Source organism: Tenrec ecaudatus, chromosome 12 (assembly GCF_050624435.1).
Source record: "Tenrec ecaudatus isolate mTenEca1 chromosome 12, mTenEca1.hap1, whole genome shotgun sequence".
Lineage (NCBI taxonomy): Eukaryota > Metazoa > Chordata > Mammalia > Afrosoricida > Tenrecidae > Tenrec > Tenrec ecaudatus.
The window spans coordinates 104963161-104989911 of NC_134541.1; the positions used below are offsets into that span (position 1 = coordinate 104963161).

At 49.5% G+C, this 26751-nt stretch overlaps 1 protein-coding gene across 8 annotated transcripts in view; it reads right to left on the minus strand.

The window, feature by feature from the left end:
- Positions 1–26751, minus strand: part of RBFOX1 (RNA binding fox-1 homolog 1) — a 375459-nt gene that overhangs the window by 291468 nt on the left and 57240 nt on the right. The window lies entirely within an intron of this gene.

A 26751-nucleotide genomic window follows, 5' to 3' on the forward strand; every position in this document is an offset into this window, starting at 1 on the left:
GCTCTGTGTCAGGGTCAACTCAAGGGCAGTGGGTACTTGGGACACATTATCGGGAAAGATCCATTGTTAGCAAAGGTCATGCTGTCTGGTGAAGTACAGAGTCAGTGCAAACAGAGGGAACCTCTAATGAAATGGGCTGGCCTGACAGTCACAGAAACGGGCGAACCCGTGGCAATGACCGTGAGGGTGGCATAGGACCGGACAGCATTGTGTTCTGTTATATGGAAAGTCTCTAAGATCGTATTGCTCAATCTTGGAGCAAGTCCGTAAAGTGAAGTATTGGCTATTTGCAAAGAAAAGGGAATGGTGTCTTGTTTTGCTTACTGAGCGTCTCCACCCCCCCTGCCCATGACAGCCTTGCTCTCATGATCACCATCCAGGCATGAGACCGAGGAGGAAACAATACACCGGAGCGAGTAAATGATGTATTGGTTTGCTGGGAGCCAGGGAGAGGATGCTAACTCGCTGCCACGTCCCTTGTACAACAGAACGAAACACTGCCCGGTCCCGAGCCCGCCTCACCATCACTGTTACGTTGCAGCCACTGTGTCCATCTGTCCTACTGAGGGTCTTCCTCTTTTTCCCGCTGCCCTCTACTTTGTCAAGCATGATGTCCTCCTCCAGGCACCAGCCCCTCCTTAGGGCATGCCCAAAGCACATGAAATGCAGTCTCGCCATCATCACTTCTGAGGGGGATTCTGGCTGTACTTCTTCCAACACAGATAAAGAATGAAAAACACTAAAACAAACAAGCAACATCTAAGCTCCTCAAAATAAGATAGTAAGGCAACTAAGGGATCCCAGACCTCCAAAGCTGACTAAAAAACATACAAACAAAAAACTCACTGCCATCTGGTCAATTTCTGACTCACAGCAACCCTTGAAGACGGGGTAGACCTGCCCCTTTTGGTTTCTGAGAGACTGTAAGTCTTTACAGGAGTAGAACGCCTACTTTTTTTTTCACATGGAGCAACTGGTGGTTTTGAACTGCTGGTCTTGTGGTTAGCAGTCCAGTGCATAACCCACTACAGCACCAGGGATGCCACAGAGTTGATGGTGAAGGGCAAATGGACTTCTCTCCTTCCAGTCTGGCTGTTTTCAGAATAAGATAAGCATTGCTGTGTCCACAGGGGTTCAGGGAGGCTGGGTGGCAATGCCGACTGTGTAACATGGCAGCCTGAGCTCCTAATGGCACCCTGTGCAGAAAAAGACCGTGGAGCATCACTTCCCTTCCAAGCATCCAGTGGTTTCCGTGGTATCTGACCACCCCTTTCCAGGGCCTCAGTCAGTGGGGTGTGCATTTCACAGTCTGGGATCCGAATGCCGCTGCTGTCTTCTTGACAGCAGATGTGCGATTTTGATTGGAAACAAGATCGAAGAAGACAACTGTGACAGCTCTCCCAAGGCATGCCCCTGGAACATGGCGGGCGTGGGTCATGGGGTCCTATACCACCACCTAAATGGCTGCCCCTCTCCCCTTACTTTTCTTTCTCTGGTGGTTTTCTTGCTTGGGTTACTCTAGCTACATGACTATCAGCCGAGTCTCTCCAAATGAGCAACTCCAGAGAGGGAAGCAGAGCTGTCCCAGAGGGCCTCTACGACTGTAGCTGCTGTGGAAGCAGACTGCCTCGTCTTTCTCCAGCAGAGCAACGGGTGGGTTTGACCCACCAGCCATTTGGTTAGCAGCCAAATGCTTATCCGCTGCACCACCAGAGTTCACCTGGGTAGCCAGGAGGCCAGTGTTACGGATGCTTCCTGGAGACTGAAAAGATGAATGACCACAGCACGCATTCATTCAGTTGGCCTTTTGGCTTGGGCTAACACCAGACAAGGATAACTCTAGAGAAAACGTCAACACCAAGGGTCTAAGACCCCAGGACTTAAGATGATGCCACTTCCATCTTTACAGGGAGGATGAGCCTCTGGCTTGCTGACTTTGGCCATGTCATTTGGGAAGACCAGTCGCTAGAGGAGGACTTCATGTCTGGTCAAATGGAGCATGAGCAAAAACAAGGGAGACTCCAATGAGATGAGTCAGTTGACACGGTGGCCTCACCAGTGGGCGCAAACACACCAGCCGTTAGGAAGGCGGTGCGGTGCGGTGCCCAAGGTCCCTGGAAGAGAGCTGCCTGGTAACAAGCAACATCAACGTCTCACATCTGCCATAAGAGGGGATGTCTTGGTCAACCAAAGGACCAGACTCTGTCTTAAGTAGAGAAGTCACACTGTCAGATACACACAGGCTATTTAAAGACAAACAAACAACTTTCTGTACTGAAACTCAACACAGAGAAGAAACTGGCCCAAGAACCCCTGCTAGAATCAGAGTCTGAAGGAAAGTTACTTAACGGTTTATCCACTCAACACTTTGGGGTTGTGTGTGTGTGTGTGTGTGTGTGTGTGTGTGCCCTGCCCTTAGATACCAAAGCAAATTCTCCATTCCTTAGGCCTTTCCCAGACTTGCTTACCATATGTCAAGTCTAATCAACGAGCGCTTGACGAGCTGTCCGCCTGGTTTTCCTCCGTGTGAAACTCTTCCCAGGGAGATGTCGAAAGACAAATATGTGAACAAAACTTACTTGAAGCAGGCAGCTTGCAGCTCCTCCATTTAATTGCATTACACGTCTATAAGTGGGGAGCAATTTACTCTCAAGAGGTACTTAGGCCTCATTCCTCCTGCCTCCTCCAAGAAACACTTGGGCTAAATTCTGTCTAATGTACGCTGGCTGGGGAACTTAAGCACAAATGCCCCTGCGTACAGTCGGTTTAATTATGCGGGTGCAAATGGATCCAGGATGGACCGAGACTTTAATTCCCTTTAACGGTAAAAGCACTTCTTTGCCGGGCCGTCTTGTGCATTTGCCAGTCGCTCACAGTTCCAGGCTTCGCACTCGCTCAGAGGCGAGCAAATGGAACTCCTGTGGTCAGGTGGGCTGTCCCGGCATGATGACACTCCTGGAACGTGGGGTAATAAATGCTCACAAGGAAGCCAGCACTTCCATTTAATTAAAGTCATCTATCATTTTTCAACAAAAAAAATTAGTCATCATTAAGGTGAACGATCAATGAGGAGCGATGTGAAAGACACCTAGTCCGGATCAAGAGCTGAAAGTCACATGCGGGAAGTCCCCCCACCAAAACCCCAGCTCTTGGGATTCCCACCAGGATGGAGCGCAGCGTTAAGTATGATATAATTTATGTGATGAAATAAATCTCGAGTGTTAAAATATTTAGTGGAACTGAGAATAATGAGTCAAGATAGGATTAGTTTAATTAGTTTACTGAGACGGAGTCTTCATAGGGGCTAAGTGTGATATATTGGCTTTTGTCAATGGGAATAAAAAAAGAGGTAATTAGTCCCTTCTCAAATAGTGTTTTCACAGAGTGGGTTGGACTTCCTTGTCGGTCTGAAATCAGGACTAGCTTCTGGTAGGTTTCTGAGTTGGAATGCATTCCATGACAGTGAGATGGATGTGGCTCTGGATGACCTAGTAGGGTCACCCTTCAGAAGACCCCGAACCCAAATCACCTAAAAGCCATGGTTCTGAACTGTGGACACTTCTGCCTCCTAAGGGACATTTGCCAATATCTAGAGGGTTGCTACTACTACAGAATGGCTGGAGACCAGAAGTGTATGCAGGTCAACATCCTACAATGTACAAGGCTGTGCACCTCCCCAACACACACACACACACACACACACACACACACACACACACACACACACACACACACACCAGTAACCTGATCTAAAATGTCAATGAGGCTAAAACACCCACTGTCATCAGTTAACCCAATCTTTCAAAATCCAAATCAGACTCTGGAAGGACCATCTGCCCCCTTGCCCTCATTTGCAAACCGCCAATCCACAGTGTGCGCCACACTGGCATTCTACCTACAACTCACTGCGATCAAGTCAATTCGATGCACAGTAGAACTGCCGCCCTGCATTTCCCAGGCCGCACGTCTTTACAAGACCGGAAAGTCTCATCCCTCTCCCGTGGTGAGCTCAAACTGCTGACCTTATGGTTAGCAGCCTAACGTGTAACCTACTACACCCCATTGTTGCTGTGAGACGCCACAGAGTAAGTTCCGACTGCACAACAGAACGAAACACTGTCCTATCCTGCATCCGGTCCTCACATTGCTCCTGTGCTTGAGCTCAGGGGTGCAGCCCACGGGGCCAGGCCATCTTCTTGAGGGCCTTCCTCTGTTTCACTGCCCCTACTTTACCAAGCATGAGGTCCTTCTGCAGGGACTGCTCTCTCCCCACAACGTGTCCACAGTCTGTAAGACAAAGCCTCACAATCCTTGGCTCTGTGCCAGGAGGGCTCCTGTTTTACCTACAGGGAGTGGGGAAACCATTGTCCCCTGAATAATATAGAATATCAGAGAACCAAGCCAGAGCAGCGGGTGTCCAGAGCAATGCCTTTCATAACCGTGAGAAACCAGAGGGAGAGACGTCAAGCTACATCTCTCATGTAGCGGCCTGGCATTGTTAAATAATAGTAGTAGTAACAGAATGGAATGTGTATGTCCTGTGTTGTTTTATGGTTAAAAACCAAGCTGCAGAACATCGGATACATCACATAGACTCATTTTTGAGGAGTCAATGGACATAGCCAGAGGAGCCCTGGTAGTGTAGTGGCTGAGCACTTGGCTACAAACTACGAGGTTGGCAGTTCAAATCCACCATACGTGACAGTCTTCTCCCATAAAGATGGTAGTCGTGGAAACCCTTGGGGGCTGTTCTGCTCAGTACTATAGGGCAGCTCTGAGTCAACTCAACTGGATTCTCTTTTACAAGTTTATAGATCCCTTGGAGGGAAAAAAATGTTTAGAGTTTTAGAAATGAGACTAGGGGTTCCTTTTATGTGGGCTTAATGACTTTTTATTTCAAACATTGATTTTTTTCTAATTGTTTATTGTATTTTACAACTTCTCTCACCAGCAAGACACAGTGCTTGCTCAATAAAGCAATGAGATAGGCTGAGGAGATGAAGGGGCCGCCAGAGAAAGGGCCCAGGATGACTTGGGCTCACCTTTGAACTTGAGAGGGGCAGGCTCTTTCTGTGTCACCTGAACCCCATTATGAGAACCCCATGTAAAGAGTTCCACTGGGGAGCGGGGTCCATTCACTCTGTTGCAAAGCCAAAGATACTGGCCATGTTTATTACCACCAGACATCCTGCATGTCTCTAGGAACACCAACCTGAACTTCCAATAGTCAAACAGAGCAAATACCAGAGCTGTGAACTGGTTGTACTTGGGTCAGTCAGGGCCAGCGAAGTGAAATTAATAAACAGTTACTAATTGTTTTTTTAATTGGGGCGAAGCCGAGGGATAACCAGAATTGGAAGTCCTGCGACGCGGAACCAGGAAGAAGCTTCAGGAGCCCCTTTAGGAGCCCGATGCAGGGGGAGCGTTATTGCCAAGGTGGTGACAAGTGACACGCCTTGGAGCTGTGCAGTTGGCTGCCATTTTTGAGCCGGACACTGTTGTTTCCAATGCTGCCGGACAAGAGGGTGGTCAGCCATGCAATGCACATGCTGTCCTAGTGTCCTATGAGGGGGCTAATGTTTCAGCAGGGCATCCCCCTGTGATGTCCCTACTTCAGCTCTTGTTCTGGCCACACACATTTTACAAGCCAGGGTCCACCTCAGTTTTGGTTTGCTGGCCATGACTGGATGGTGAAGACCTTGTTTGAAGCCCTGGCAAATAGGCGGATCATCTTTCCATCAAGAAAGGCTATCCTCTGCATCTAGGCTGTCTGTCGGCCCTGGGAAGTGTGGACATTCTAAGCTTCACTTTCAAAACACCATTCTCTCCCGTCCCCTCCCATGCATGTTGACATTTATGGAGCCCGTGTCCCCAGAATCCCTTGCCTCTTGGCAGAGGAGGCGAGCAGGATGGAGGAGAGGGCCCTGGTTCTTGTTTAAATCTGGGTTATTTCTTGTTGGGGAATCTTACATCATCGTTACGTTGTTGTTGTTGTTGTTGTTGTTGTTGTTGTTGTTTGCATCTGGAGAACAAATCCCTCGCTGTAGCTAGCCAGTAACTGAACTCCCCTCGGGAGAATGAGGAAACCAGTGAGGGAAACATCTATCACAGTGCTTGCTCTGCGAAGGCAAACGTTGGGAAAAACAAAGAGGGTGACGTGACCTGACCTGACGGCACCCCCTCTGACAGCAGAGCAGCTCAGGGTCTGCCGTGCTTTTAAAAATGTACTTGTAAAATATATGTGTCTATCAACAGGGGGGCTGATTAAATAAATTGCAGTGCCCAGAAGTACGACTACTAGGCAGGTGTTATTAAGATGGAAGTAGATAATTTATAGGTGCTGACACTGAAAGGTGTACATGCTATTTTTAAGTGGTGACAGGCAGCTGGGGATTCGGATATGATGTGAGTGTGCGTTCTACAGGCGTGTCTTTGGAATGTGTATATGGAAAGATACGTACCAACAATTATTAAGTGGTAGAGAGAGGGGGAGAGGGAAGAGAAGTCGGAGGGAGGGAGGGAGTCAGGAAGGAAAGAGGGGGAGACATCCATTTTTATCTGGGTGACTGACCCGCGCAGTTTGCGATCCACCGGAAACCTAAAGGCTGGTGAAACTGAACACCCCAGAGACGTCACAAAGGAAAGGTCTGGCGGTCGGCTTCAGTAACAACGGCCACCTGCAGGACCCCCTTCTGCCAGGCAGCAAGCGCATGGGGTCCGCATATGCCGGCCTGGCTGCTGTTGCTGTTATTCTGAGTGTCTTGGGAGTGGGCGCTCTTTTACAGAAAAGGTACCGTTGAGTGGCTTAGACACGTCACTCTGTAAAGCTCCGCTGGACAACATGCACACAAACACTGCCCAGGTAAGCCATCCCACGTCCCCGTGCCTGAGGGCTCCCTCGGAAACCTTCTTGAAAGAAATCCCTCAACTCTACAAGCAAGCCCCATTCCGAGTTAAGCATCGTCCCTTTTTAAGCACCCTGTTTGCATAGAGGCTATGCATTGGACTATGGTCAGCAGTTCAAAACCACCAGCCTGCTCCTTGGGAGAAAGACAGGGTTTTCTGCTCCTGTAAACAGAGACAGTCTCAGAAACTCTCAGGGGGCAGTGTTACCCTGTCCTACAAGGATCGTGATGAGCCAGCATTGACTCACTGGCGGTGTTTTACTCATTTATTGTTGTCTCTCTCTATTTTAACCACAAAAGCATGTCTATGTAAATAACCCAGAGTGCCATGCTACGTGTTTTGAAATCTTGAGTGGACGACCTCTTGCACCTTGCTTTCATCACCCAACCTGTCATGCTGGGAAGGGCTGGTCTTTTGGTTGCACCCTGCTGGAAGCCCTTCATATTCACGGCTCTAGCGTATTGCAGTGCACACAAGCAAGCTGTTTTCTTATTCAATCTAACTAAGCGATTCCTTGCTTATTTTGGCCAGAACAGGCTTGAGTTTTACTTGTTGAAAGTAGCTTGAAGAATAAGATACAGGTTAGATCAAACCGAGCTGTTCCATTTCATCACAGAACGCACATGTGAAAGACCATGTGGTTTCCGGTCTGCACCGGTGGCCTCCTCTGCCAGGAGACCAGAAGACCTGCATGGTGCCTGGCCACCAACACGGAACATTGACATCCAACATTCTCTAGAAGAATCCTGGTCAGAAGGCAGGAAAGGTCCCACATAATTTCAAATTCTCATGGAAACCAGATCTTCTGGAGCCACTAAGGCCAGATGATTCCCTTTCAAAACATTCATCTGTGGAGATGACTAAATACAGTGGGGAAAAAAAAACAAACCAACAACCCCCAAACAACTATGCCCTGAAATGATCTTTGAACCCAAATGAGACCAAGAGACATCAAGCTTATTTCAACTCACGGTGACCTTCCACAGAGTTTCTGAGACTCTGAATCCTTATGGGAGTGGACAGCTTCATCTTTCGCCTGAGAAGTGCCTGGTGGGTTTGAACCACCTACCTTCAGGTAAGTAGCCCAACGTTCAACCCTCAGCACCACCAGGGAGTCTTCATATGATAGCTTAGTCTCGTGAGAAAAGAATGTCTACATTGAGACCCTTTTAGCTATTCGCCTGGATACGATCCAGTTTACAACTCCCACTCCGAAAGAATAGATGAGAACCGGACAGGGCCTGGGAAGTGCGTGCGCTCCAAAAACTCACTGCCCTTGAGTCAATTCTGACTCAGAACAACCCTCGATGACAGGAGGGAGCTGCCCCTGTGGGTCTTCTGAGACTGTAACTCTTTACAGGAATAGAGAGCCTCGTCTTTCTCCCAAGGAGTTTGTGTGAATGGCGGCAAAATGGTTTAGAAAGGGTTGGAGACAAGGCGGCACCGTGGGAGGAGTGTAATCGATGTTGCTGAATCATACAGGAAGAAGCTGTAGACGCTGGTAGATGTTTTGTTGTGTATACTTTCAGCCCAAACAAGTAATTGTTTAAAAATCACAACATTGCTACTGATAGGACACAGATTAGAAATCTCCTCAAAGAGCGAATATCTAGCGTCAGGACCACCTGATTGCTGGCGCTCTGGTGGCACAGTGCTTATGCATTGGGCTGCTCACCGCGAGGTCTGGAGTTCAAAACCACCGGTCGCATCTTAGGACAAAGACGGGGCTTTCTGCCTCCATAAAAGTTACCGTCTCAGAAACTCCCAGGGGACATTCTACCCCGTCCTATAGGGCCCTTTCAGTCAGCATTGACTTGATGGTCGTGAGTTGAAGACCTCTAGATTATAAATGGTTAGGCAGGATTTTTCTCTCAAGATCACTTGCTCCTCCATTGTGTCTCACAATATATGGCTAGAGCCATAGAAATCCACTGCTCTTGACACTTACAAACACATCTCCTGGGGCTTGGGCACTTGCATCCTGCCTAAGAGGAAGGGCCAGGGGGTGAGGCTGATCCAGCGGCCCACCCGTCACTACCATCTGTATCAATACTGGGTCAATCAGCCAAATGAGAAACAGATCCAGGAACTGGCTGGATGAATCAGGGATTGATTAGCACAGAGACAGGAATGGGAAACACACAAGAAAGGAAAGATCACAGCCGCCAGTGGTCAAGACTGGACTTCTATCAGCTTTCTCTATGGACATGAAGGTGGACAACACCCTTCTCCCACTAGCCTGTTGTCCCAGATGAAACATATCCTTCACCTGGGGTTGCCACTCATTCAGTCCACATGCCATGCCCAGTTGGAGAAGCCCCCAAAGAGAGAAATGTTGGACAAGTCCCAATGGGCTCAGGCGGCTGGGAAGGTGGCCGCTGTGGAGTGTGTGTAGACTCTGTTGTTAGGGCTGTCTCTCCTCCTTAGGGAGGATTCTCTAGTTTCTCCTCCATTGTCTGGATGAAAACACCTCTCTTTCGCCACTCTCTTGTCACCTGAAAAGAGCAGCATCTTCATCAGCTCCAGGAGACAAAGCTCCATCAAAACCTGTCTCCTCCCTCCTGGGGTCCCTACTCTCTTCACTTAAACTTCTCTGCCTTCTGTTGCCTTCTTGATCTGGCTCACCTCCATGGCAAGTTTTCATCACCCCTACTTTCTCTTGAGGAGGAACCTTGGTGGCATAATGGTTACGCACTAGGTTGCTAACCGCAAGGCCAGCAGTTTGAAACCACCAGCCACTTTGCAGAAGGAAAATGAGGCTGCCTACTCCCATAACGGTTTACAGACTCAGAAGCCTACCAGAGAAGTCCTGCTCTGTCCTATAAGATTGCTGGGAAGGCGGAATTGACTCAATGGCAGTGAGTTTGGTTCCTTATAATTAGAGTCTTCTGGATACCCAAAGATGTTCTTTGTCTCTCCTCTGGACCTGCCCGGTTTGGGGAATGCTGGTTTCCTTCTGTTCCTGCTGCTTGCAGTGGCCTCTCCCAAGATGTTCACCGCTTGGTTTCTCCTTGTCATTCAGGCCTCACCTGAACTGTCACCTTGCATCGCCACACTAAGGGCGCACCCGTTCCTGGCTGTGTTTCTCTGCAGCGCACTTGCTCTTCTGGGCTGAATTTCAACCTGTTTTCTCATCAGTTGGCTCTTCCGGCAGCATTTAAATTCTCTGGAAGCAGGGACCTGGGTCTTGCGTTCATCCCGGCCTCCCCAGTGCCTGTCAGAGGAGCTAGAACACAGAGGCTCTTGATCACCGGGCATGGAATGAATGAGCAAATGAAGAAAATGCCCCTGTGAATCATCTTTCAGGGAGATTGGGGCTGCAGTGTTCTACTGGTGACGCAGACTCACGCAGAACACTCCCCAAATGCACGGTGAGAGATGCCTTCCAGAGCTCAAGGCTTCATCACCTACTTAGGGTGTAAGGACAAAATCCTCCCCACCTACCCACCCACTCCTTAAGACTGATTTGCCAGCAAGACTGCTATAGTCAATATTTCTTAGCGATGAAGTGGTTCTTCTGGAACTCCCGCAGAGATTCTAGACTGATGGCCTCCTTTCGTTGGTAAGCTTTGGACTGCTAACCTCAAAGTCGGTAGTTCAAGCCCACCATCTGCTTCATGGGAGAAAGACAACACTGTCTGCTCCCATACAGATGTACAGCCTCAGAAAGCCCACACCGCTGTCTCAGAGTCAGCAATGATTCTCCGGTGGTGGTGGGTTTGATTGGGGATTTGGAGCAGATCAGAGGATACATTTCTTTTTCTCTTTTGGATAAATTTATTTTTCGACATGGCCCCTGACATACAAAGGCAATGCCGCACACACCCCGTGACCTTCACATGGGGTGTCATGAAAGAAGGGGGAATCTGAAAGTTCTTTCACGTTAAGTATTCTGTACGCTGCTCCCATTGCTTCTATGGGCACCCTGATGAGGGTCTGTGGTGTACAACAGTCAAACACTGGACTGCTGATCTATGGATGGCCATTCAAGTCCTCTCCGAGGCTCTAGGGGAGAAAGACCTGGCAGTCTGCTTCTCTGTGGACGACCGTCTAGGGACCGCCATGGAGCAGTTCTTCCTGGTCCCTAGGCTTTGAAATCCCCTGGATCACACCTTAAAGCAACAGCAACAGTGGGATCACTCCCGTTTCCAGGAACTACCTAAGAGGCAACGAAGGGGAAAGGGGTACTATCTCTGACAGGGCACCCTCCTCAAGGCACATAGTCTGTGCTCAGGGCTTGCCTGCTCATCCGAAAGTCAGAGGGTCAAACCCACCAGCCCCCCTACCAGTTTCTTTAAAGATGGAGCCTTGGAAATCCGATGAGGCAGTTCCCCGATGTGTAGGGTCACTAGGATCGGAAATGACTCGATGGTGGAATATGGACGTGGTCGTTTGGTTTTATTTATATTTATTTCCTAGGGCATTTAACTCTCACTCTATGTAACTTGGAAGTCGAATAGAGAAGACCAAAGAAGAAATTATGCACGTGAATGGCAGTGTCAGTGAAGCACAAACCAATCTGTCATGGAAGAAACCCAGGCAGAGGGCTGCTCAGAGGCAAGGATGGTGGATCTTCGCTTCATGTGTTTTGGGCAGGCTGTCAAGAGAGACCAGTCCCCGGAGAAGGACGTCATGCTTGGTAAAGTAGAGTGTGAAAGAGGAAGACCCTGCACAAGATGAGCTGAGGTAGGGGCTACAGCGAGGGGCTCCAACCTAAGCAGCACTGTGAGGATGGTGTGGGACAGGGGACCTTGCGTTCTGTTGTCCATCGGGGTGCTGAGTCAAAACTGACCCAATGGCACCGAACAGCAATATGGCATAGCGCATGCCCATCAGTCATGCACCACATAGGCACGTGCTGAGCCTTGGGTCCCCCTTCTCCTACGGATCTCACACTCTCACCGGGAAGTTAGGTTCCAAGAGTGCCATCGCTACATACAATGAGTCCAAACTCCATCCCCTTGGGAGGTGCGGTGACAAGAGGAAACCCAATCTTCGGGACCTCTGTCTTAACTTCCCTGTCATGTAAGCATCTCCCAAGCTGGATGAATTATATTTGTACTGGAGGAAGAAAAAAAGGAATTCCTTTGCTACACAAACCGAGAAAACAAAACTGCACCGATGATCTTTAAATGACCCAGAAAGCAAGATAATTATAGTTGTAATTAATTACATAACACAAAGTCCCCTGGTAGTTAGCTGGAGGTCGAATGCAGAAACTCCGGAGGCTGGTACATCGGATACAGGCACTTATCTCAGACCCAGCACCTTGGTAAGCACTCCCCCGTCCCTAATCTCTCTCCCAGAGTGTCTGACCGCAGGCAAGAAATCACTTAACCTGCTCATATCAGCCGTGCGCATCTGTAAAATGGGGGTGCAGTCCTGGGGCCCCTCGAAGGCGATGCTGTGTGGGGCGGCAGGGTGAGGAGCGGCGCAGAGCTCAGTCTGAGAATTCTAATGAAGCCGTGTGGACCACCCAAAGCCGTGAGCAGTGGCAAGGCCGGTGGCTCCCACACCGCGGGAAGCAGGAAGTAGAGTCCCACCGTCATGGTGCCACCGTGGCTGGCCGGGCTGCTTCCTAGCACACTCCGCAGGCAGAAGCTAACCCAAAGGCAAGCAGTGCAAACCCACCAGCCGCTCCATAGGAGAACCACGTGGCCGTCTGCGTCCAGAACGAGCCCAACTGTGAAAACCCCACAGGACGGTTGTTCTCTCTTCTGCAGGCCCACCAGGCTTCGGAATCTGCTAGACGGCCAGGGTTGGTTGGTTGGTTTTTAAAGCATCAACTTACTGCCCTCAGTAGGTTTCTGGGACTGCAACTCTTTCCGTGAGTCCCCACGCCCACCTTTTTCTAATGGAACCACTGGCGGGTTCAAAGTCCCGAGCTCGTGGTTAGCAGCGCGCCCGTGACCCACGATGCCACCAGGGCTCCTGATCTGAGAGCAGGCGTTGCTTGGACCATCAGCACTAAAAACACACTAGACTCCCAGTCCATTGAATAGACTGTGGAGTGCCCGGAGAAGGAGCAAATCTGCCGTGGGGGAAGTGTGCCAGAATGTTCCTGAGCCGTGACCGATGGTGAGAGTCAACCAACGACACTCGGGCGGATAAAGCGAGCCGTCGCCCACAGTGAGGCGTGTATGCCTCAGGATAATGAACCACCAAGAGGGGAGAGCTCAGGAGGCGAGGACCGGAGGGAAAGGAGTCCCACAGGCAACTCAGAGAGGCAGCGGGGACAGCGCCCAGGGAATCGCAACCCACATCCCAAACCTAAAAGACCATCAAGGGTTGAACGGGAAATGAACTGCTCTGTCCACTTTCACCCCAATTACAAAAAAGAAAAATAAAAGGCGGAAAGAAACTAGTATTCGGAGAACGTGTGTTGAAGACAAAAGAGGATATGCACAGGTCTTTCCAGAAGATTCTACAGTAGTGGTTTTTTTTGGGGGGGTGGATTACATCCAGGTCTTTCCAGAAGATTCTACAGTAGTGTTTTTTTTTGGGGGGGGTGGATTACATCCAGGTCTTTCCAGAAGATTCTACAGTAGTGTTTTTTTTGGGGGGGTGGATTACATCCAAGTCTTTCCAGAAGATTCTACAGTAGTGGTTTTTTTTTGGGGGGGGTGGATTACATCCAGGTCTTTCCAGAAGATTCTACAGTAGTGTTTTTTTTTGGGGGGGGGGTGGATTACATCTGGAGGTGCCAGTCATCTGCTCATTCTGCTCACACTCCTCTTTCTGCTGAGTTCCAGCTACCGCCGCGGCATGGAAGAGGGGCTAGCGATGGGAAGAGCCAGGTAGATCCCCAAGTAAAAGGCATTAATATACATAATGGCTTAAGGCGAGTGTCTGCTGGATACAGGTGACCCCTATGTGGAAACCTAAGCCCTCATGAATTATTCACCTTCAACAGAAATAATCTAGTATCCCCAGGAATAATCAACCCTTCCACTTGCACAGATCACTGTGAGGAAAATCAAGCAGCAAAAACCAAACCTATCGCCATCCCGTGGATGCCCGCTCATGGTCACCCCATGTCCTACCAAGACAAGAGCTCTGTCGAGCTTCCTTGGCTATGGAAGCTGCTCCCCAGCCTCCATTTCCATGGGCCCAACCTTTAGGTCCCTCGCTAAGCACATATCTCTCCCAGCCAGGAATCTTGTTTTATGGGAGACAGACAGGAATCCAGGGTGGATGATACCTTCAGGACCAGGGGTGTGAGGGGCAATACTGGGAGAGTAGAGGGTGCGTGGGTTGGAAAGGGGGAACTGATTACAAGGATCTACATGTGACCTCCTCCCTGGGGGGCAGACAACAGAGAAGGGGGTGAAGGGAGATGCCGGATAGGGCAAGATATGATAAAATAACACACTATAAATTATCAAGGGCTCATGAGGGAGGGGGCAGCGGGGAGGGAGGGAAAAAAGAGGACCTGATGCAAAGGGCTTAAGTGGAGAGCAAATGCTTTGAAAATGATTAGGGCAAAGAATGTACAGATGTGCTTTATACAATTTATGTATGTATATATATGGATTGTGATAAGAGTTGTATGAGCCCCTAATAAAATGTTTGGTTTTTTTTTAACCCATAAAACTCAAACTCACTGCCATTGAGTAGAACTGCCCCAGGGTCTGGGGGGATGGGGGGTTCTGAGACTGTGAATCTTCCTGGGAGTAGAGCCTCATCTTTCTCTCATTGAGGAAGTGGCAGTTTCAAACTGCTGACCAACACGAAACCCACGACACCAACAGAGTTCATCCGTCTACAGCTGCTCAGGTCAAGTTAGTTCTCAAACACATCCTACTGCCGTCAGCTCGGGTAGTCCAAAACCATGGAGGCTCCAAGAGGGCGCAAACACTGGAACCCAGAGGACAGCAACTGTTGAAGTCACTATGAAGCCCAGCTCAGGCTGTGCCTCCAAATCCCTTCTGTCTCAACTGCCGAGTCCCAGGCTCGCTCACACCCTGCCCGCGCTCCTGCCTCCACTGCCATCATCCCTGCGCCGGTGTCTGCTTCTTCATGTGTGTCTCAGAAAGATACTTTATCTTTCAAGTTTTATGGCTCCTATCTGTGACTAAAATATCATTTATGACAATTCCCATCTGCTCGGCTTCAAAAGTGACATAGCTTCATTGCAGAGGGCTGCTATAAAGGCCCTAAGTGACAAGCCTCGAGTCAGGAGGAATTAGAACACCCTGGCTTGCGATCTCACCACGGTGGAGCCTCTTTGCTGCTTGCCCATTTCCCCATGATATGTATTCGGCTCAAACGTGTGAGACTCTGTTGCCTGATGCCCTGGGTCACAGCCGAGAGCCAGGCTCTTGCAGCCCACCCAGGCAGGACCCATTCCTTATTCTGAGCCGGGAAGCAGCAGATTCAGTTCCTGTGGCATCCTCTGAAGTTATAGACTAGCGGGGCACCTTATTACAGATTAAGGCTTGCCTGGCCACTTGCTTTCGGGCCATGTCTTGTTCGCAGTCCCGCATTTATTACAAAGGGGTTGGAGATTAACACTGGCCCTTCTGGGAGGAGAGAATATGGACTTGGTGTCATGGGACCCACAAAGTCAAGATGGAGAAGCATGCAAGCCAACCCTCCACCTCCCAGGGTTGGAATATTCTGACTCCCCTCTCCCTACAGTCGTGTGAGTTTGTTTCCAGCTTGTCTTTATTTGAACGCTTAATGCGATGCTTTTCTTCCATTGCAAAGGCAACGCGTGTGCCCAGCAGCTGACTGTCAAAGCACCGAGAAGCCCAAATAAAAGCAGCCTAGAAGCAGAAGACTCTTGATGCTTGTGAGAATGTCTCCCTAGTTTGTCTGTCTCTGACTTGCTCTCCTTCCATGATTGTGCATCATAAGCAAACCCCAAAGCTAATAACACCATCTTTATAGATAGTTATGACTCGGAATAGACTTGATAGCATAGCAGTGAATTTGGAATTGGCCTCTCTCTCTCCTCCCCTCCTTTTTCCTTCCTTCCTTCCCGCTCCTGTTCTGTCTTCCCACTGACCTATAAAGTGTTGTTTTACGTGTTCCTATAGAAGCCTTCTGCAAACCCTCCACAACCATAATGTTGATTCTTCATCCCCATTTGCTTCTGGTTCACGGTGACCCCACATGTGCAGAGTTGAATGACTTCATAGAGTTTTCAAGGCTGTGACCCTTCAGACACAGATTACCAAGAGCATCCTCCAAAGCCCCAGTGGGTGGGTTCGAACTGCCAACTTTTAGGCTGGTAATTGAATTCTTCACTCATTTGTGCTTACCCTAGAGGCTCCATGATAACCATAATCAATGATGAAATTTATGATGTCAGATTAAAAAAAAATACCGGCTGCCCATCTCCACTCAGTGCCCAGAGCAGGCATTGCAAATGGAGTCAGACAGGCTCCATCTCCCAGCAAAGTTCTAATCAGCCAGTACCAATCGATCAGTGTGTGTACAGGACTTGAGATGGTTTCTGTGTGTGGCTTTTTCCCCATCGAGGACTTCACACTCTAACGTGTGTGGCCACACAGGTGAGGAGGCTTAAGAATTTCCATCAAAGCAGCATCCCAAAGGTCGTGTCAAGTGCCCAGTGAGGAGGCGGATCTCCTGTGATCGTTGTGTGCCAGCCAGTCAACTGCAGCCCATAGTGACGCCACTTGACAGAACTGCCCACGGGCTTTTTTTATATTATAATTGTTTTTAAAAATCATTTATTTTCAACAGCTTTATTGGCATGCACTTCTCATATCCCGCAATTCAACAGTTCCATCACATCAAGAAGAGTTGTACAATCATCACCACAACCAGTCTTAGAACGGCTCCTTCACTCTTGGACTCACCACTACTCCCAAGCTCCCCATTTCTCTCCAACCTCCCCTGCCACACGGACTAGCAGCCAGGAATGCAGCTCCTGTCCGTGTAGACCGACCTCTCCCGGGTTTCACATGATCTGTTTAAAGCTGGTCTGCTCGCCTCTGGATTGAGGTCTTTATCTGTTTTACTTTGCTATTCTTGTTAGTTGTTTTGTTTGTTGATTGTTTTCATGTGCTTCTAAACTATATGTATCTAAACTATGTTCCTAAACTATATTTCTAAACTATTCTTGTTAGTGGTTTTGTTTGTTGATTGTCTGATGGGGTTCTAAATGATCATCTTTATGGGAGCACAACATCAGATCTTTTCTAGTCTGAAGTGCCTGGTTGGGTTCAAAAGACCAACCATTCCAATAGCTGATGAGCGTTTAGCCAGGCAACAATGGGCCTCCCCTTGGTCCTCGTCTTGCTGTTGCTAGGTGCCATTCCATAGGTCTTGGATCATGGCAACCCTACGTCCAAACAAATGAAACCGTGCCTGCTCCAGTGCCACCCTCAGCCACAGCCACTGCCATGTTCAGTTCCCTTGTGGCAGCCACGTGGTCCATCCATCTCTTGAAGTGTGGACCTCTTTTGTGGACCTTGTGAGTCATGATGCCCTTCTCTAGGGACTGATCCTAGAGATACCCAAAAGTCTTAGACCGGAAGTCCTGCTGGCCTCACTTCTAAGGAGCACTCTAAGGCTGCGCTTCTTCCAACACAAATTTGTTCATTTGTTCATTCTGGTAGTTGATTCAACAATCTTCTCCAACATCAAAACGTGGGGGTTCTTCCTTGGTCTCCCATAGTCACTCAGCGACCAGCCTTTGTATGCGCATGAGGTGATGGAAAATGTTACCATTTGACATCAGGCACATCTTAGTTCCCGAGATGACATCTCTATTCCTGAACCCTCTAACGAGGTCATGTACAGATGGTTTGCCCCATGCAAACACCCTTTGATTTCCTGCTAGCTTCCTTTGTGGGCACTGATAGGGATCCAGGTAAAATGAAAGACTTGGTAACTTGGATCCAATGATCATGATCCTGTTTCTTGGTCAAGGTGTGGAGATATTTGTGTCTTTCCGTTGAGTTGGGGTCCACACTGGGGGCTGTAGTCTTCCATCTCACCCATAAGTGCTGTAAGTCCTTCTGCACTTTCAGCAAGCAAGGTCATAGTCATGGTATCTGCCTACCACAGGGGTTCATGAATCTTCCTCTACTCCTGATGTTATGGTCTTAGCCACAAAATCCAGATTCTCAGATAATGTGCTCAGCATGAAGTATGGTGAAAGGATACATCCTAGACACTTGCCTTTCCTGAATCTAAGAGAGGCAGTGTTCTCCTCTTCTATTCTAATGATTGCCTCTTGGTCTGCATGCAGGTTCTACATGAGCACAATCAAGTGTTCTGGAATTCCCATTCTTCTCACTACTATCGGTAATTTATTCTGATCCACCCAGTCAATTTCTTTTTCATAGTCAGTTATACAAAAGCAGACATCTTTCGGGTATTTTCTTGCTTTCAGCCAAGATTCATCTGACATCGGCAACGGTACACCTATTCCGTTGTCGTCTCTGGAATCCAGCTTCCATTTCTGGCAGTTCCCTGTTGATGTACGGCTGCAATTATGCGTACATTGTCTTCAGAATATTGTATTTGCATGTGATATTAATGAGATGGTTCAGTAATTCTGCATTCTGTCTGAAAATCTCTTTGGAACGGAGATTTCTACCAGTCTGTTGGCCAGGTAGCTGCCCTCCAAATTCCAAGGCACCTGAGTACATTCAGCACTGCATCCCTTTGTTGAAACACCTCAAGTGGAAGTTGTCAATTCCTGGTGCCTTGTTTTTTGCCAATACCTTCAGTGCAGCTTGGACTTCGTCCTTAAATGTCATTGGTCCTCGATCATATGCTCCCTCCTGAAGTAGCTGAACTCTTTGGTGCAGTGACTCTGCGATTCCTTTTATCTTCTTTTAACGAGTAAATAAACACTGTCCATAGAATCCTTTAACATTGCAACTCAGGGATGGAGTTTTCCCCCCAGTTCTTTCAGATTGAAGAAAAACTGAGCTCTTCCCTTTTGGTTGCCTAACTCCTAGTCTTTGTGTATTGGAGGCCTTTCACTTTCCAAAATGGCCTCTGTAATCCTAAAGTTCATCTCTTTTACTTAATCATCTCTTCCTCTTGTTTTAGCTGTTCTGAATTCAGGAGCAAGTGTTGGAGTCTCATCTGAGATCCATTTTGGTCTTTGGGTGCCCTGTCTTCTTAATGACCTTGTGCTTTCTTCCCACCACTTGTCTGCCAGTCTGTCGGAAAGTGGTAGCGTGTGTGTTGCTGTGATGCAGGCAGCTGTGTCCGTGGTATTTCCAACACCAACAAGGTCACTCGAAGCGAACAGGTTTCAGCAGAGCTTCCAGACTAAACACGAATTACAAAGAAGCAATACACTGCCCACGTCAACAGAATGAGCCCCGGGAAGCCTTAGGAACACAGAGGAACATGGTTGGATACTGAAAAACCTCATGGCTAGCAGCAGAGCACTGTCAGAGAGAGTGCCACAGGCGAAGCCCCAGGGTGGAAGGCTTTCTTCAGGAAGGACGTCTTCGATGGCGCTCTACAGACCTTCTGCCCTTTGGTCATGAGCGCTGGATGCTTCAGATCTGTTCCTGTGATGGTCTCGATGTAATCAAGCTTGTAACTTTTGCTCTCGTGGACTTGTTTCTATTATCTGCACCTTCAATATGAACTTTCCTAGCAGCCAACGTGGGTCTGTTCCACAATAAGTCCCTGCTGTGCTCTGGTTTATGAGATTGCGCTCCTCCACCACCTCTTTCTACAGATGTAGTGGATTGGGTTTCTGAATCTTCCAAGCAATGAGGTCCATATATATGAGGGGGTTGCAAAACACCAGTGGGAAAACTCTATTATCCTTTCCCTCCACTGTTCCACAAACTTTCTGAAGTTCCTCTGTATAGTCACCATTTATACTGTTGAAATCTTTTTTTAAAGGTATTTTCAAGGAACGGAATTTACGTCTTGCAAAAGCCATGTGATCACAGGTCCTTTCTTTTTCCAAGACCACGTTTTATGACAACGGATCATTCTTTGCTACCAACTTCCGCCTTCTGCTTTCATTAGTTATCGATACATCTTGATGGCACAATTGATCCATTTAGACGGCAGACACTGGTTTTTAACAACCTTCCATCTCTTCCTCTGGGGCACGAGTGGTTGGGTATGTACATTTGAAGAACAGTGCTAGTCGCTGGTCTTTGTGGGTGTGTGGTCATCACTGATAGCATTGCGTGGTGTGCTGGTGGTTGTTCGGCCTGTTCTGACCCAGTTTGTTCTGACCCATCGTGACACTGTGTACCACAGAACGAAACACTCGCAATCCTGTAACATCTGCACAACGGTTCTTATGCCTGAGCCCCTGTGGCAGCCACCATATCTATCCATCCCGTTGAGAGCCTTCCTCTTTGGGGCTGTCCCTGTACTTCACCAAGCATGGCGTCCCTCTCCAGGGACTGGTCTCTCCTGACATCATGTCCAAAGTAAGTACTGCAAAGTCTCACCCTCCTGGCTTTAAGGAGCACTCTGCTCGTACTTCTAACAAAACAGACCTGCTTGTCCTTTTGGCAGCCCATGATTCCTTCCGTGTTCTCCACCAGCAGGCAAGCCTCGATTCTTCTTTCGTCTTCCTTCTTCAAAGTGGGAGTCAAGAGGTCACAGTCCAGAGATCACAAGTAATCAAGAGATCAAAAGATGCATTGCATTAGGTCGATCTGTTGCACAAGACCTCTTTAGGGTATCGCAGATTAAGATGCCCCCGAGTTAAGCCAGGGTATTTTCAAACGCCTCATGTGCGTGTGAAAGTGAGATATGGAATGTGCGTGTCACAGGCACCCACTCGTGGGTGTTAGAGCGCGGAAACCAAGGCAGCTCTTCCGAGCACACGATGGAGGAGAATAAAGCCCACAGGGCAACTTCTCCAGGGCAGCTGGTAGTGATGGCGGCTTCTACATACGCACAGGAAGGCGGCCTTCCAAAAATTCAGGGGAGAATGGAGTTAAAAACATTTTTCCAGGAACGTTCAGGAGCCCCGTAGGTGCACATTCTAATCTTCGCCTTCCCCGCAGTGGGCAGATACAAAGCCCCTGGTGGTAATTAGCTCTGGAGAGAATTCACACTCAGGAGTGGCTCATTCTCCCCACTGTTCGTTCCGGTGCCACGGAGACAAGTTTAACTGTGTACACATGTCGCTTTCAGCAAAAGCAAAACAAAAACATCTGCGAAGTAGGCCTGCCTGGTGGGGCTGCGACCCCTTGAGTTGGCTTCTTCATTCTTTAAGGGGCGGGCAAACGTGAGGCACACCTTGCTCGCTGAAGATGCAATTGGCAAGCTCCAAGCAGGGCAATGCATTCTGGGGTGGGGAAGGACAGAGGCGGGCGCAGAGGAAGAACGACTGTGGCATTTACTGAAACATCAGAAGCACTCCCAAAAACCTGCCTGCACCCCCAGGACTGGGGAGGAGAGGAGCACAGATGCAGGCAAGTCCAATCAGCAGACACACCTGTCCCAGTAGCCTCCCTGCCCATCCGGTCAAGGCAGAAGAGGCTCACCTTTTGGGGGCTCCCCTCTGGGGCCCCGCACATTGGTATTCCACGAGCCACTGCGGTACACCCACTTACCTCCCTTTCTTTTTGACCCCAAGCATTTTATGCACAAATGTCAGTGTTCCTGGCCATTATTCGTGCCCACCACAGACTAATTGTGGACACCAGTCATGCAATTAGTCAAAATGCGTGTTGAATATGCATGGCTGTGCTGAGAGCACTCACCCTCCAAATCCTCCATTCCTGAGCAGGGAGAACTGGCCAGCCGTCCACGGCCCCTTCAAATGCAGTGTGAAGGAGCCAGATAATCAGATCACAGCGCGTAGCACCCATGCCCAGGGTCCGCTGATGAGAACACGCTATCCTGAAATTCCTGCCACAAACTCGAAAGGACGGTGCCTCTGAACCCAGCGAGCTGGCACTTTAGTGAAGTTAGGGAGAGGGAGCGGAGGTGTAGGGAGAGGCGCGCAGGGAGAGGGAGAAAATAGAGACAGGAAGAGAGAGATGGGGAACCTGGCAGAGTTGATGGGAACAGTGAAGCCTTTGCGGGGAAAGCGCCGTCATTCGCAGCAACTACAAACAGAGGAGGAGCTCTGGTGTTAATGGGAGGGTTAGACTTTGACCACGAGGTCAGCAGTTTGAAACCCCCTGACGCTCTCCAGGAGGAAGGAGAGGCTTTCTGCTCCCATAAAGAGTTACCGTCTCAAAATCCCCCAGGGACCATTCTGCCCGTCCTGTAGGGCCACTGTGTGTCACAATGGACTCGCTGGCAGTGAGTGTAAGAACACACTCTTCCCTCGAATACCCAGAAGCCACTGCACTAGAGGCACACCTCCAAAGCCCTCTCTACTAAGCAGAAGGTGGGTGCTTCACCCACCCACAGTGTTGCCTTGGATTCAAGGTTTGAGGACCCACTGTCGGAAGAACACTTTGTATAGAACACAATTCCACTTGGAAACACATGGGGGCGCTATGGGTTAGAGCTGAATCCAGGGCACCCAGTCCACCACTGACTATAGTTAGACCCAACTAGCAGTGCACCTGGGGGCCCTGTGGGTGAGAGGGGAGCTAACTGCGAGGTGTACGGTTCAAAACCCACCAGCCAATCCACAGGAGCAAGAGGAAGCTGTCTACTCTCATAAACACTTCCAGTCTTAGAAACCATATGTAGAGGAGGCGCCCAGACAGCAGTGGGCTTAGCAGTAGGCCAGCCTAAGACACACCTACCCACATGTGTTTGCCGGGATTTTGCCTTAATACACAGGATCAAGGTAAGTTGAAGCAGTCGCTCACTGTGGCCTGAGGGACATGTGGAAATGTCCTGAGCTGTTTGGCTGTCACACATGGAGAAGGGTTGTGACTGGGTTTAGTAGACAAAACTGGGTTTCGGAGGCCTACAGAACCCAGAGCAGCCCCCCAGCAAAGAACCATTGACCCAGCATGCCAACCGTACCGTCGTCCTGAATATGTCTGTAATTTAGAAATGAAGATGACCTCATCTGTCCATGGCTTTGACACTCTGCAGTGCTCTGGCTCCAGTGACAAGCCTCTTGCCCTTTCCAGGCCTCCGTCTGTGCCTCTGTGCAATGGGTATGAAAATTCCCTACCTGGCAGGGCAAGTAAGCCTTTTGAGAGAGCGGGTGTGAAAATGCACTGCCACAGCCTTTGTGGGAGGCACTACAGGGATTACAATCATAATTATGATTATTGGCATATCTTTCCATCGTATTCCAAAACAGAAACAAACCCAACTTCCTGAAGAGTTAGGCTAATGCTAATTGGGTACGATGGTCACTATCCTGCCCCCATCCCAATCCTCCCAGGAATAAACTAGTCACACTTCAAACAATTGTTACAGTTTGAAACCAATTGACTGCAGACAAAAGTCCGGAGATAATCAGCATATTAAAGCCAACACTAGAACCATATGTTAATTATGTAAACGATTCATTTTAATCAGCTAGAACCATGTAAAGAGGAACTAGGAATGCAAATGCAGGGAGTTATTAAAAACCTCATTATTATTCGTCTTGGTTCCATGTGTGAAGGTATCCATCCAAGCAGATGAATTAATAGTGAGAAGGAGATGAAAGTGCTAGAAGGAGTGTCCAGAGGGCACCATCTGTCCGCCTTCACTTCCCACCCAGCCCTCCACTTCACAGTCAAGCTGGGGGAGGCCGGAGAGGAGGGGGCTTTGGGCCACTTCCGGAGGGGCAGTAGTGACAGCCTTGAGGTTTCTGCAGATTTGGGCACAGCGGGTGGGAATCCAGAGGTGGTGCAGCCTATCACTGTCCCAGGCTGATAGCCAAACGGCTGCAGTCCCAGTCCACCCCGACGTCCCTCAGAAGAAAGGCCTGGCGGCCTTATCTACTTCCAGAAAGCCAGTCGTGGCCAAGCCGGCAGAGCACAGTTCCACACTGACACACGTGGGATTGCCACTGTGTGTGTGTTGTCTTATGCTTCATTTAAATATGTAGATACGCTTAAATCTGTGACCATCATTTTAAAACGATGGTGAATATTCCCGGGCCAACTGGGCTGTTACATCCGGGCACCCGGCCCTGCCCCGCTGCATGAGAACAGTGTGTTGGACTGGAAGCTGCTTCCTTTAGATCGCGGGTGGGGAGCGTTTGGCCCTGGAAATCATCGATACTGATTAACAGCATATGCCACCCCACAGAGAAGCAATTCCAGCCATCGCTAACCTCACCACACTGCCATCGAGTCAACGCCAACTCAGGGGAACCCCACAGGACAGGGTAGAACTGCCCCTGCGTGTTTCCAAGAGTAGAAATCTCTGTCTTTCTCCCGTAGGCGGCTGGTGGTTTTGAGCTCCTGACCCTGCAGGTTCCAGCCCAACACAGGACCACTACGCCATGTTTTGCCAGATATGGCAGGTTGGTTTTTAAGTCGATCATTTTAGCATGGGCCGTGAACGACGTCACAAACAACCAAATGGCCCTTAGCAGTAAACAGGTTCACCACCCCTGATTTAAACCAGAGGCTCCCAAACTCTCTTGGCCTACACTCCCTTTTCAGTAAAATAAATGACTCTGCACTTCCCTGGCAACAAAAATACTTTGTCCCATCGCCCCCCATCCAGGAGTAAGTATCTGCTTCTGAAGTGCCCTCCCTAGGTTGTCCCAGCATTAAAGCTCCCCATCCAGGGGCAGTGCCACCCGCGGGGGGAAGCACTGTTTTCGATAGAACTGTTGTGACGGGCCATTTGTTCTTGGGCCCTGTGCCGTGATGCACGAGTGTCGGATTCCCTAGACCTCCTAGTCTGGCTTCAGCACCTAGAGCAGGCCACCAGCAGAGTCTACTGTCCCTGTCCACCAGTTTCCATCACTTCACAAACTTGGGGCCCAACAGGTGTGCCCCCATAACCCGGCCTGGGCAATCCTGCCTCTTTCCTGTGAGGTCTCATACCTACTCTCTCCGTGAGCCACCGAAGGCAGATAGAAACCATGGACAAGGATTTATCTAAGAACCTGGAGGGGAGCAGCAGTAGAGAGCAGACTTAAACTGCAGCTGTCCAGCTATGCTGGGACAGGACTTCTCCAAGAACAGCATGGAGGTGTCTCAAATCTGGATCAGAATTCCCCGTCTCAGAAGGCAAATCCCGAATGCCCACTCCCCACTGCTTCATCATATTATTGTTAGGTACCATCAAGCCAGTTCTGACCCATAGTCACCCCATGCACAACCGAACAAACACTGCCGGCTCTGGCGCCAGCCTCACCGTGGTTCCTGTGCTGGAGCCCATGTCTGCAGCCACTGTGTCCATCCATCCCATCCATGCATCACTGCCCCTCTACCTTACCAAGCAGGATGGCCTTCTCCTTGTCCTGGGGCTGGTCTCTCCTGACCACATAGGCAGGCACACAGTAAAATGGGGGTGGGGGTGGTCAGTGTGACCCTCAGCCACTCCTCACAGGGTAGCAGTCACCATCAGCCCCCCAAGGAGTCTTCCTTAACGGCAACAGTGGTGACTTCGTCTCGGGGCTGAAGGCCGCCATACTGTCTCAGACCAAAGTGCGGGAGGGGTTGGCAGGGAGGGAGGGAAGGAAGCGTTTCAAGCAGCAAGCCCATCTGCCAGTCCTTTCACACGAGGCACTAACAACACGCCCACCCGACACAAGTCTGATCGATCAGTTCATTTTGTTTTAAAAAGAGTAACCATCCTCAAAATTAAATGTATTTTTGGGGGGATGAGGACAACCCCAAAAGCTCAACGTGGTTTTGTCCTCCATAGTCTAATTCTTCCATGTGCCCCCGCCTCCTGTCTCCCAATGCACCTTCAGTGCAACAACCCTAGTTCTGATCTTTAGTCCCTTGATGCGTTTTTCTGTGTATACTCTTGAATGGCTTGGTAGGGCCATAATCGGTTCTCCGGCACCGCTTTAATAGGCCGTAGCACCATGCAGGCTTGACGGGTTTCATTTAAGTTGGGAGTGGGAGAAGAAGACGTTAGAACGGAAATGAACAATCCGCATCATGGGAGAAACTGACCAGAGTGACCGGGATGCTGAAACAAAGGTGTCAAACAGAACACAGTCAGCCAGTCTAAGGCCGGTCTGTGGTCCAGCCACGTGCTGGACCTGTGAAGGTTGCTGCCCCGCCTCCTGTCTGCCCTGAAGGGTTTCCACAGCCACAGGCTGGAGGCAGATGCAGCGTCAGATGACTTACCCAGTCCTCACTTGCTGCATCCTCCTCTCAGGAATGTCAGGACCCCACTTCCCTGGAGACACGCTGCCCCTCTGCTGGCTCCCCACGTTCCCCATCCTTTGAGATGTCCAGCCAAGGAGTTCAGTGCTCTGCCAGCTTCCATGTGAGGCTCACCCTCACAGCCCTGTTGGAAGCTATTCGGGCTCACAAATGCTCTGCCCACAGGGGACGTGGCATGGAACAGGCAGCCAGTGTGTGGCGGCAGCCTGGTTTCAAAATCATCTCTGATTACTTTGTCTCTGAGGAAGTGCTCAGCACCCAGGAGGGGATTGGTTCCTTGGTAAGCACCGGACCTGCATCATGCCAATCAAAACCTTTCCTGAGAGTGTGTGCTCTGGAGTCAGGGAAGCGACTGCATCCTCCTTGGATCCTTTAATGTGGGCACAGAGAGGGTCCCCAGCTGTCCTAGCTAAGTAACCTCCCCCTCCCACCCAGCCTCGCTCCACCATGCAGAAAGCTGGTTGGAGAAGGCATAACTCCCACACAGGAAGCTAGTCTTGTGGTTCTAAGATGTTTCCGGAGACATATAATGACTATGGTCACATGAAATACGTCTGCACCCGCCTAATAACGTCACTTTTTTGTACAAATGGATTTTAGTGGCCTTCGAACCCTTAGGGGCCTCGCTTCAGGACCCCGGCACTGTCGGCCTTTGGGG